Source organism: Camelina sativa, chromosome 15 (genome assembly GCF_000633955.1).
Source record: "Camelina sativa cultivar DH55 chromosome 15, Cs, whole genome shotgun sequence".
In the NCBI taxonomy this organism is placed as follows: domain Eukaryota; kingdom Viridiplantae; phylum Streptophyta; class Magnoliopsida; order Brassicales; family Brassicaceae; genus Camelina; species Camelina sativa.
The window spans coordinates 8,901,631-8,914,446 of record NC_025699.1 but is presented as its reverse complement, the minus strand read 5'-3'; the positions used below and the strand labels follow the sequence as shown (position 1 = coordinate 8,914,446).

Sequence of the window (12,816 nt, the reverse complement as noted above, 5' to 3'; positions counted from 1 at the left end):
CGAAATTTAAAAAATAATTATGAATAGATTAGAAAGGCAAGAAATATAAAAGAAATATTTTATTTTTATATAAATAAAATAAAATTTTGAAAACAATGTTAGATATATATAATACTTTTTAAATTAAAATATAGAATCAAACTCTTACAACACATATGAGATATAACAACATTTGATATTGGTGGGAGAGGAAGAGAGAATGATTACTTATAGATGATAATCCAAATTAGATAATGGAGATAAATATTTAAAAATAAGAACAATGTAAAATATATATAATACTTTCTAAATTAAAATATAGAATCAAACTCTTACAATACATATGAGATATAACAACATTTGATATTGGTGGGAGAGGAGGAGAGAATGATTACTTATAAGATGATAATCCAAATTAGATAATGGAGATGAATCTTTAAAATAAGAAAAATGTAAAATATATATCATGCAGTCTCTAAAATTAAAATTTAGCATTAAAATTTCACAATGATATTTCATTTGGTTTTTTTTGTAACCCATACAACAAAAATAAGAAATCAGAAAGAAACAAATGAAAAATGATTTGAGGTATTGTGGAAGAGAATGAGAGAATATGAAAATGAGAAAATAAAAGAATGCTAATATGAGAGAGTGAGAGAATGCTTATTTATATGATAAGAATTGATGGAAGTTATATTTAAAATTATGGAAGTTATAATTATAATTTATTGTATTTGAATAAAATTGAGTGGTGGAATATGATTAATGCATAATTTATTTTATTTCAGTTATAATTTTATTTTAATGTGTGAGTTATTGTATTGTGTTAATTGGGTCTTAAGTATTGTTTAAAGCAATCAAACAATTAGAAAAAAATAAAAAATAAATTAGAAAGTATTAAATAAAAATATGAATAGATTAGAAAGACAAGAAATATAAAAGAAATATTTTATTTTTATATAAAATAAAATATCTCCAAGCTACTTGAATCTGCATAGCTGCTTGTAACCTCCAGTAAGGAGACTCGTACCTTATGGCTCCTTGTACTCGATTGCTTCTTAAGAATCTTGAAAACAAGCTCGTTACATCTTCAAGCTCAGCTACACTCAGCGAAAACGCCTCCACGTTTGTCACACGCCTAACGTTTCTGTTGCTGACCAATCCCTTTGGTGGCATCTTTATCCTCGTCCCATCTGCAAGAGTTTCAAAACATATTCAGTTCCAAGATTTTCCTCAATCAAGTGTCTTCTAACAAGATTTTATGTTTCAAGTTAAAGTTATGAACACAGAGTCAAATCTTTATTAGTACCGGGGTTTATAGAAAAGCGTTCAAGGCACCAAGTGAGAAGTTCTTCACCACAAACGTTGCCTTCCGATAATGACAGAACAGAACCGTCTTCTCCAATGCTCACCTCTCACTATGAATACCATTTTTTCAACTAGACCTTTGTTGTGCAACACCGTGCTACCCCTTATGTAAGTCCTCTGTTTCAGCCTCTCACGGATGGAATCTAAGATTGATTCATCCATCAAAGAAAATATCCTCACCTGCAAACCCATTAACATTTCAAAGTCTTACAATTGAGTTTCAGTAGTGTTTAATCCAATGCCTATTATCTATACACAGTTGGATTCAGAAATAGATTATGGAGTCTAAGCACATAAATAGTATACTGACTGATGGGATACTAATTAATGCTTTAATGTGGCTGTTACTTATTGAAGTTTACCTTCTTGAGAAATTTGAAGAGGTGTCGCCTTATATCTCTTTGGAGGTCATCAGGCATATTCTCAAAGAGCAAATCTTCGTTAACTCCTCTAGTCGCAGCCCAGTTGTAACGCTCAGCCTCACGCACTCTCCTGAAAATGTTGAACAAATATTGAGTTGGTTAGTTTTTTAAGGACACATTACGTAGCCTACAAAAATCAAATGCCACAGTGCACAAACTTTCTTATATCTTCTGGTAACAGTCTGTGGCTCATCCACGGCTCCACATCACGCCGTCTCAGCATCATTTCCATCCTCCTAAAACAGCACAAGTCATCATTACACACTTGGTGATTTAGCCAAGAAATATTGAAATACTATTTGATGAAATGTGCTTACCTTCGATCGAGAGATTGAAGGAAGTTGTGCATATTACCAATAAGCCGCGCAAAAAGCAAAAGCCCTAGTCCAATGATACCCATTGTAAAGAAAACCTCTCCCACTGAGTAACTTGGAGTCAAGTTTCCACAAACTGTGCTTATTTGCTTTCAATATTGAAAACAGTTTGAAATTAGTTATAACTTAAGTGATTCAAATACTAATAGTTGCAACAGCAACCAAATCTGAAATGAACTTAAAAATAGATACCAACTTACTTGGAATCCTCAAAACAGAGAATAACTGTATCTTGTGGAGAACTTAGATTGAATGGTAAGATTCACTGCCTTCAAATGGATTCCATAAATACTAGGATTCTCTTGAAAACAAGCATTGACACTATTTCTCCAGAGAGCTTCTTTTGACTCCACTCGATAAGATTTCTACGTTCATCCACAAATATATCCGAAGCATTCACCATGCATTTCTGAACTCTCTGAAAAAGAGCAAAACAACAAGAAACAAATCTTGAACTCTTCTGATAGATATAAGGAGAGAATCTTTAAGAACACTGACTTATATATTATGTATACCTGCAGACCAAAAAGATACGAGCAAGAACCAACACCATGACCAACAAGCATGAAGGTTAGAAGATTAATAACAAAATTGGCCCAAGCTGACACAAATATGAAGCCGGTCCGTGTTTGTCCAGCAAGAAGAGGTAAGAGTCTATATAACTTTGGAAGGTATTGAAAAAGAATCGTAGCGCCTAATATCTGTTTCTCATGTTCTCCCGAAAGTATGCCCAAGTATAATGGTATTACCCATACCATTATTACCTGCAAGCAAAAGAAAGAAGAAATCTACCGTTCAAACGACATTATTATAGTTAACATCAATCAATAACATTTGAAGGTTAATAATACTACAATATACCTGTGGAATGGGGTAACACTATGAACATATCAAGAAAAAACTTTCCTCGGACGTAATTGCGAGCAATTTTGCTTGGATGATCAACTAACTGGCCGGCACCAACTATTCTAGATTCAGTAGCTATATAGGCCAACCTAAACTGCAACACATATATGACCAGAGAAGCATTAAAGCCAATAAAGTTCCCTTACATATATAGGGTAAGGAGATGGGAACAAAGGAGACACACCTGAAGCAGCATGTTAAGACGCCAATTTTATTGTCATAGGCCAATCAATAGCTATGCATTTGTTGTCCTGTAGTAGTACTAAACTCATGAAACCAAACGTAGACAGACACAAGCAAGAGATTAAAAGAGCAAGAGAAGGGAACATACATGGTGGATCAATAAGAACAATGTTCAACCATATAGCTCAACCATATTTCTGAACACATCATTCAATGTTCCCAACTTCATTTCTTTAGATGTTTTGGTTATTTATATAAATAACCAGAACATGAACATTGCTAATTGACCGTTTATATAATAACATAATATTGAATATGCTATCAAATCACTCACCGATTGAAAATTTTAAGAAAATTACATTAATTTTTTATCTTGTTTATCTTATGTTTCTTACATTATGTTAATCACTAATTTTAACACATTAAACCTTTTCAAACCTTAATCACTTTTCTATATAAATTTATTTTTACTATATGATTATAATAAATAATCATTGCAATTAAATTGCAAATATTTTCCTTATTAATTGCACATATTTTCCTATTGAAATTAGTAATTTAATATATAACTTTCCTATATAATTAGTGATATAATATATTACTTTTGGGTTTTATATACATTCAAAAATATTAATTGTAGTCCTTTTATTTTTATAGGATTTTTTAAATTTTATATAATTATTAAATAAATTTTCTTATCACACATATCAAAATATTATTGATATATTTGACACATGTCTCGATTATATGAATTACTAACTATAAACACTAAGGCTTATATAATAAGATATTAAAAATTAAATTGATAAAATCAAAAACACAAGTATCATAAGATGATGTAAATAATAATAACAAAAAAATTACCCTTAAAATGATCATAAACTTATGAAATTTGATTATAAACAAAATATAGTATATTAAATTATGAATTAGAAAAAAAAAACAAAACAGGAAAGAATATAACTAAAATTAAATATAAAAAATCCAACCCGCAACATAGCGCAGGTTCCAACCTAGTACTTCTAATAGACGCCAATTTTATTGTCATAGGCCAATCAATAGCTACGCATTTGTTTTCCTGTAGTAGTACTAAACTCATGAAGTTAAACGTAGATAGACACAAGCAAGAGATTGATAGAGCAAGAGAAGGGAACATACATGGTGGATCAATAAGAGGAACAAGAAAAGAGGATCTATAAAAATGGCCACTAAGCTTGAAAAGGCTAAGATTCTAGTCTAGACTTGAACGAATTTGGAATGAGGATTCACGATCCCTGGTAAGCATCTACGAGCAGTGGAGGCAAATCGCTTAGCCCAACTTCTAGCATCATCATACAGAACAGTGTGAAACTAAACAAGAAAAATAATACAAAAGGAAAGACCTTTATGTCAGCTATGTTTACTTGAGTCTCTCAAAGGTAAGTAGAAGAAGCAACAATGTACATATTCATACCCTAGAGGCAGAAACTCTGGAAGTGTGAAATTGAGCAGCTTGGCGGTTGTAGTAAGAAGGACAAGTAGTACAGTAAGGGTCATTACACATCCCTCGTTGTCCAGATCTCAAGAGGTTTGCGTTTTGGAAGACAAAATCTTCTTTAGGTTGAACATCAACGGTAGAGGAGGAATGAAGAGGTTCTTGAGGAGAAGGAAGTATTAGTGTAGATAGAGTTTATCTTTAGGTACCGTTATCTTGTATAGAACGATCCTAACAAACTCTTGTATAAATATGTGCCTTCTATGGTTAATGAGAATCAATCAAGTATCATATTCTACATGACATCAGAGCATCTGATCCAAACCTATTTTTTTTTCTCTGTGCCTCCTCTTGTCTTCTTCTCATAATTTCTCTTGCTTTCATCATGGCTTATGATGCCTCCTCTACCTCCTATGACTCAACTCATGTGTTTAACGTAACTGAACCTCACAAGACACTCATCTCCCTCAACATGAGTAACATCATCAAACTCACACCTAACAATTTCATCACTTGGCGTCTTCAGATTCGCTCTCTCCTTGAGACCCATGAACTTCACTGCTTCATTGCTGACGAAGACAAAGCACCGCCAGAAACTATCACTGCTGCTACCGGTGTTGATCAAGCAAATCCGAATTTTGCCGCCTGGAAGCGTCAAGACAAGCTTCTTTTCAGTGCCTTGCTTGACTCTCTCTCTCTTCCGGTTAAGTCCATTGTTGCTCGTGCCTCTACCACCCGTAACATTTGGGAAATCCTTACCAACACCTACGGTAAGTCCTCTCGTGGTCGAATTCATCAAATCCGGGATCAACTCAAGGCAAGCAACAAAGGCACCAAGTCTGTTAACGAGTTCATGTGCGGCATCCTGGAAAAATCGGATCAACTTGCTCTGCTTGGCAATCCTCTTCCACACGAAGATCTTCTTGATCACATCACTAGCAGTCTCGATGATGACTACAGAGCGATTGTGGAGATGGTTCAAAGACGTGACACACCGATTTCAATTGATGAGCTCCATGAAAAACAGATTACTCGTGAAAATGCTCTCAAAGCTGTCGGTGCAAACACTGTCTCTGTTCCTGCAACAGCCAATACGACACACCTCTCTCTTCCTGCACATTGTGGTGGTTTTGGTTTCTCTCGTGGTGGATTCCATCCTTCACGACCGTATCTTAGCCGGTGTCAAATCTGCGGAGTTCAGGGTCATGGTGCTAAACGGTGTCCGCAATATCTTCATCAGCCACCACACTTGCCTTACTCTGCTTTGCAGTTCTCTTACTCTGATCCACCGTACCCTCATTATCGCGGGTCTGCTCCTTCTTCGGCACCACATCTACCACTTCCGTCTCCACAGTGGCGTCCTCAGGCTCATCACACTACCAGTGGCACTCAGCCTGATCTTACTCCCTGGCTCCTTGACAGTGCTGCCTCCCATCACATTGCTTCAGCAATCTCTCTCTGCAAACGCCCTATCACGGCAATGACAATGTGATGATTGGTAATGGTGCAGACTTGCCCATTACTCACAAAGGTTCAGTCTCCTTTCCCTCACACTTAAAACCTATTCAACTTCAGCATGTTTTGTGTGTTCCTGAAATGCGCAAGAATCTTATTTCGGTTAACAAGTTATGCAAAACAAATAAAGTTATGGTCCAACTCTGTCCATATGATTTTCAGGTGAAGGACCTTCACACGGGGACAACACTTCTCAAAGGCAAGGCCAATGAAGGAGTGTATGAGTGGTCGCTTTCCTCTTCCAAGCCTTTTATTTCAGCTTTTTCAGCAATAAAGTCTTCCCCTTCGGAATGGCACTCTCGTTTAGGACATCCAAACACTCAAACACTCCGTACCATGATCACCACGTTCTTCCTTTGTATCCTCTACTTTATTTTGCAATTCATGTGCTATTAATAAGAGTCATAAGCTTCCCTTCTCCACTTCTACTCTCACTTCTACTCGGCCGTTAGAACTTCTTTTCTCTGATGTTTGGACATCTCCAATCATGTCTATTGATGTATACAAGTACTATGTGATTTTTGTTGATCACTTTACTCGTTATACTTGGCTTTACCCTCTTAAAACAAAGTCTCAGGTTGCTCAAATCTTTCCCATCTTTAAATCTCTTGTCGAAAATCGATTCAACAACAAAATAGTCTCTTTATTCTCTGACAATGGTGGTGAGTATCTCGCATTAAGACAGTTTCTTGGCACTCATGGCATCTCTCATNCTCTCAAAGCTGTCGGTGCAAACACTGTCTCTGTTCCTGCAACAGCCAATACGACACACCTCTCTCTTCCTGCACATTGTGGTGGTTTTGGTTTCTCTCGTGGTGGATTCCATCCTTCACGACCGTATCTTAGCCGGTGTCAAATCTGCGGAGTTCAGGGTCATGGTGCTAAACGGTGTCCGCAATATCTTCATCAGCCACCACACTTGCCTTACTCTGCTTTGCAGTTCTCTTACTCTGATCCACCGTACCCTCATTATCGCGGGTCTGCTCCTTCTTCGGCACCACATCTACCACTTCCGTCTCCACAGTGGCGTCCTCAGGCTCATCACACTACCAGTGGCACTCAGCCTGATCTTACTCCCTGGCTCCTTGACAGTGCTGCCTCCCATCACATTGCTTCAGCAATCTCTCTCTGCAAACGCCCTATCACGGCAATGACAATGTGATGATTGGTAATGGTGCAGACTTGCCCATTACTCACAAAGGTTCAGTCTCCTTTCCCTCACACTTAAAACATATTCAACTTCAGCATGTTTTGTGTGTTCCTGAAATGCGCAAGAATCTTATTTCGGTTAACAAGTTATGCAAAACAAATAACGTTATGGTCCAACTCTGTCCATATGATTTTCAGGTGAAGGACCTTCACACGGGGACAACACTTCTCAAAGGCAAGGCCAATGAAGGAGTGTATGAGTGGTCGCTTTCCTCTTCCAAGCCTTTTATTTCAGCTTTTTCAGCAATAAAGTCTTCCCCTTCGGAATGGCACTCTCGTTTAGGACATCCAAACACTCAAACACTCCGTACCATGATCACCACGTTCTTCCTTTGTATCCTCTACTTTATTTTGCAATTCATGTGCTATTAATAAGAGTCATAAGCTTCCCTTCTCCACTTCTACTCTCACTTCTACTCGGCCGTTAGAACTTCTTTTCTCTGATGTTTGGACATCTCCAATCATGTCTATTGATGTATACAAGTACTATGTGATTTTTGTTGATCACTTTACTCGTTATACTTGGCTTTACCCTCTTAAAACAAAGTCTCAGGTTGCTCAAATCTTTCCCATCTTTAAATCTCTTGTCGAAAATCGATTCAACAACAAAATAGTCTCTTTATTCTCTGACAATGGTGGTGAGTATCTCGCATTAAGACAGTTTCTTGGCACTCATGGCATCTCTCATCTTACAAGTCCTCCGCACACACCATAACACAATGGAATGACCGAAAGAAAACACCGCCACATCGTCGAGACGGCCCTATCTCTCCTCACTCATGCTCAGATTCCGCATTCCTACTGGACCTACTCTTTTGCAGCGGCGGTTTATTTAATCAATCGCTTGACCACTCCAAACTTGGCGGATCACACTCCTTATCAGCTCATGTTTCATGACACACCAAACTACTCCAAGCTGCGTACATTTGGCTGTATTTGTTATCATGGATCCGACCTTATGGCCAGCACAAGTTCACACCCAATTCGAAACCGTGTGTCTTCATGGGGTACTCTCTTACTCAAAGCGCTTACATTTGTTTTGATGTTGAGACTTCTCGTGTCTATATCTCTAGAAATGTAAATTTTGTTGAATCGATATCTTCTCTCGCCTCTTAGCCCAAACACAATCTCCTTCCCCTGTCACTCCTTCCTCTTATGTTGTCACTGCCTCTCTTGTTCCTATATTTCCTCAAACACCTGTCCTGGCTACTCTCCCGTGTTCTTCTCCTTCACCTGCACTTGGTAAGTCCTCTGTGGCGCAAGAGTCAGACCATAATGTTTCGGCTGCTGCTGTTGAACCCGATTCGATGGACTCCGCTTCTTCCACAACTCCAGTGACAAACAATCATCCTATGGTGATGCAGGGCAAGAATAACATCAAGAAAGCAAACACAAAGTATGGTCTTCATACAGTCCTGCGAGAGTTGGAGCCGAAAACTTTAACGCAAACATTAAAAATGAGAAATGGAGGAAATCCATGAGCACTGAATATGATGCCTTTGGTCGCAACCACACGTTTGATCTTGTTGATCGATCTCTTGCTACTAACATTGTTGGCTCTAAATGGGTTTACAGGATTAAGCGGAAGCCTGATGTCTCAGTGGACAACTATAAATCTCGTCTTGTTGCGAAAGGCTTTCATCAGCGACCAGGAGTTGATTTCTATGAGACTTTTAGTCCAGTCATTAAACATGCTACTATACATCTTGTTCTGGGTACTGCTGTTACTCCTGACTGGCCTCTGCAACAGTTGGATGTGAACAATGCCTATCTACAAGGCCCGCTTGAGGAAGAGGTCTACATGCTCCAACCTCCGGGTTTCATTGACAAAGATCGGCCTAATCATGTATGTCGCCTTAACAAAGCCGTGTATGGCCTTAAACAGGCGCCACGCGCATGGTACACTGCTCTTAAAGATTTTCTTGTGAGCATTGGCTTCAAGAAGTCCATTGTGGATGAGTCTCTCGTTGTCTTACGTTCCGGAACCTCCTTTGTCTACATGTTAATTTATGTTGACGATATTATCATTACCGATACTTCTATTGAAGCCATGAAGCATGTTACTGATCTTCTTGCAGCAAAATTCTCTCTCAAAGACTTATGTAAGTGATAACACTCTAATTTACATGTTTTTAGCATCCTTTTTTGTCCATATTTTGCATTGTTCATACCTCTAACTTAGCATTTTTAGACCATTTACTGTAGGAATCAAGTTTTAGAGCATTTAGGGTATTGCATTTCTGCATTTGCATATATTGGATGAAAACAGGTGCTAAGGAGCCAAAAATGGGGAAAAACAAGGACAACTCGAGCATGTACCCGAAGGAACCATCGAGCTACAAGAACAAGTCCGAACCCCAACACGATCGAAGAGGATCCAAGAGCGCGAAGAGCAACCCGAAGATCCACCCGAGGAGTTACCCGACTCAAGCCTCGTGTACCCCATCGAGTAGACCATCGGGCAGGTCTGGGAAGCTAGGTCAAATGGGTTTCCATATATAAACCCCCTCTTTCCCTAGCTCGCAAATGAGCACGCCGCAGACCCTCAAACCAGAGAGTGAGAGCTTCTGTGAGAGAACTGAGCGACTCAACATTTTTTCTTGTTTTTGTACTTTTAATTTGTAGTTTTTCATAGATCTTTTATCCCTACTCTTTTCTACTCTACTCTATCTATTTAATAATGTCATTTTCGTTTATTTCTATAGCTTTATCATTCGTTTCTATGTCCGAGTAGTGTAGCAAAGTTTCTAGAGATGGGATAGATGATTAGGTGTTCTTGATCGGTTAGGATGTTTTAGTTGATTGTTTTGATAAAATAAATTTCCTTCTAGGTTGATGTTCTTAATGCGGTCAACAGACCGACAGGTTGAGACTAGATCTAGGGCGTTTATAATGCTACAGGCCGAAAGGAGTAGATAAAATGCTTGATTAGGTCAATACTAGAGGTATACTTAACTTTGAGTGACAAAATCAGATAAGTCTAAGTATATTGACAAAAATGAATTGTTCTTAATGCCTGCTTGTTCATATTGCTAGTGCGATAGTGTGGTAGTATGTTCAAGGTTGATTGTTACTAGTGCGACAGTGTGGTGACAAGGTTTTAGAGGTTCATTGTCTAGGAAATAATTGCTTGAGGCATGTAAGGCATCCGTATTGGTCTAGAACACTTAGGATTCGATTACCCCCATCCTTAGGAACTTTCGTATTTCATTTCTTGCATTTTCCTTACTTACTCGACCACTTACCCGATCAGGTACACGATAACCTGCATCGAGTAATACCTCGAGCTGTTCATAGTTCACTTGCATACTCGATCACCCCACTCGATCCTGTACTCGATTGCTTGCATCGAGTGCTTAGGTCGTGTGGTTTACTTGTCTATATTCTTTTACTCTGTTTATATTAGGACTGTTAGAACCAAACCCCCTATTGCTTGGCTTGACTTGCTTGATTCTGATTGCATCCTATCTGTTAGTATAACAACCATTTGGATTGATAACCCTTTGTACTACAACTGCATAGGGAATTGATACCCTAGGTGAAAACCAGTCTATCAGTAAGCTTTCGTACTTTCTTAGAATGGAAGCGTCTAGGACATGTGCTGGTCTGCATCTCACACAAACCAAATACATCACTGATCTTCTTCGCAAAACAAAGATGGCAGACGCTAAGCCTGTAGCTACCCCGATGTCATCTGGTCAGGTTCTCACCCTCTCATCTGGTGATCTTCTCTCTGACCCCTCTACTTATCGTGCAACCGTGGGAAGTCTTCAGTTTCTTTGTCTAACCAGACCTGACATTGCCTTCGCTGTTAATCACTTATCTCAGTATATGCATCAACCGAGAACACTCCATTGGGAAGCTGTGAAACGCGTTTTACGCTATCTTGCAGGAACTGCAAATGTGGGTTTGTTCTTCTCTGCTAAGTCTCCGTTTAACTTACATGACTATTCCGATGCTGATTGGGCTGGCAATCGGGATGACTACACCTCCACGGGAGCATACATTGCGTACTTGGGTCACCAACCTATCTCGTGGTCCTCTAAAAAGCAAACCGGTGTTGCAAGGTCCTCGATGGAAGCAGAGTATCGTGCCCTCACCGCTGCTGCCTCAGAGGTCAAATGGCTTACTTCTCTCATGATCGAGCTTGGAATGAAGTCCACTGATGTTCTGATTCTGTATTGTGACAACATAGGAGCCACTTACCTCTCTGAAAATCCGGTGTTTCATTCTCGAATGAAACATCTTGCCTTGGATTATCATTTTGTTCGTGAGCAGGTTCAAGGCAAGCATCTCCGGGTTGCTCACATTTGCTCTGCTGATCAGCTGGCGGATGCACTGACCAAGCCTCTACCTCGAGCACTTTTTTCGTGAGCTTTCTGACAAGATTGGTCTCTGTCTCCGCCATCCATCTTGAGGGGGCGTATTAGTGTAGATAGAGTTTATCTCTGTTGTTGATATAGTTTAACTTTGATAGAGCTTATCTTTAGGTATCGTTATCTTGTATAGGACGATCCTAACAAACTCTTGTATAAATATGTGCCTTCTATGGTTAATGAGAATCAATCAAGTATCATATTCTACAGGAAGGAAGTGAGGTTCAGTTCTGCGAGTAGGGTAAAGAGGACTACTCATTTGCACCAAACGAGGTCGTATTCTCTGGGTTTGAAGAGGACATGTGTAGCCTAAAACCACACTCGAGTTGTCAACTCCTTCAGTGGAGAGAGTTGGGTTTGAGAGGGAAAGACTATGATTCCTGGAAGTAAAAGTCCTAGAGCGAGCACGAGGATGTGTTACTTCTGGAATTGGAAGAATGGGGAACTCATCATTTTCGTTCGAAGAATCCATTCTTGGAGACTAATTGGCCTAGACGAAGATCAAGAAACTGGTTTGAGAAGAAAAGAAGAAGACCCTGAGAGTGAAAACCCAATAATATCGGAGAAGAAAGCAAAACGATGATGACAGCAGAGAGAAGATGATGACAGCAGAGACTAGGATTCTGTAAGCAATTGTGGATGACCTTTTTACAAGTAAAAGAAAAAAACAAAACAAATGAAATAATACATTGAACTTTGCATGAGAACAAGAAAAGAAATGGTAACATTTTAGATCTCCTGTTGAACCCATCAACCAAAATTGAAAAGGAGTTTGTTTGTTGTTTACTAGTGAGTACTTCTTAAAGTAAAAAGATTGGAAGAGAGTAAACATTAAGAAGCTGCCTCTCTTGTGTTACTTTGATAACTTTTTTCAAAAAATAATAGTATGCCCCATATAAATAAATACAGAGAGAAAAAAACAAAAGAAAGAAAGAATAAATTGGAATTCTCACCAAACTTCACAGTTGAGCTTTTTTGAAGGGAATATTGTCGGAATAGGCATTATTTGG

The 12,816-nt window shown here is 38.5% G+C and overlaps 1 pseudogene; it reads right to left on the bottom strand.

Moving 5' to 3' along the window:
- Window positions 955–12,278, bottom strand: LOC104748275 (annotated as a pseudogene).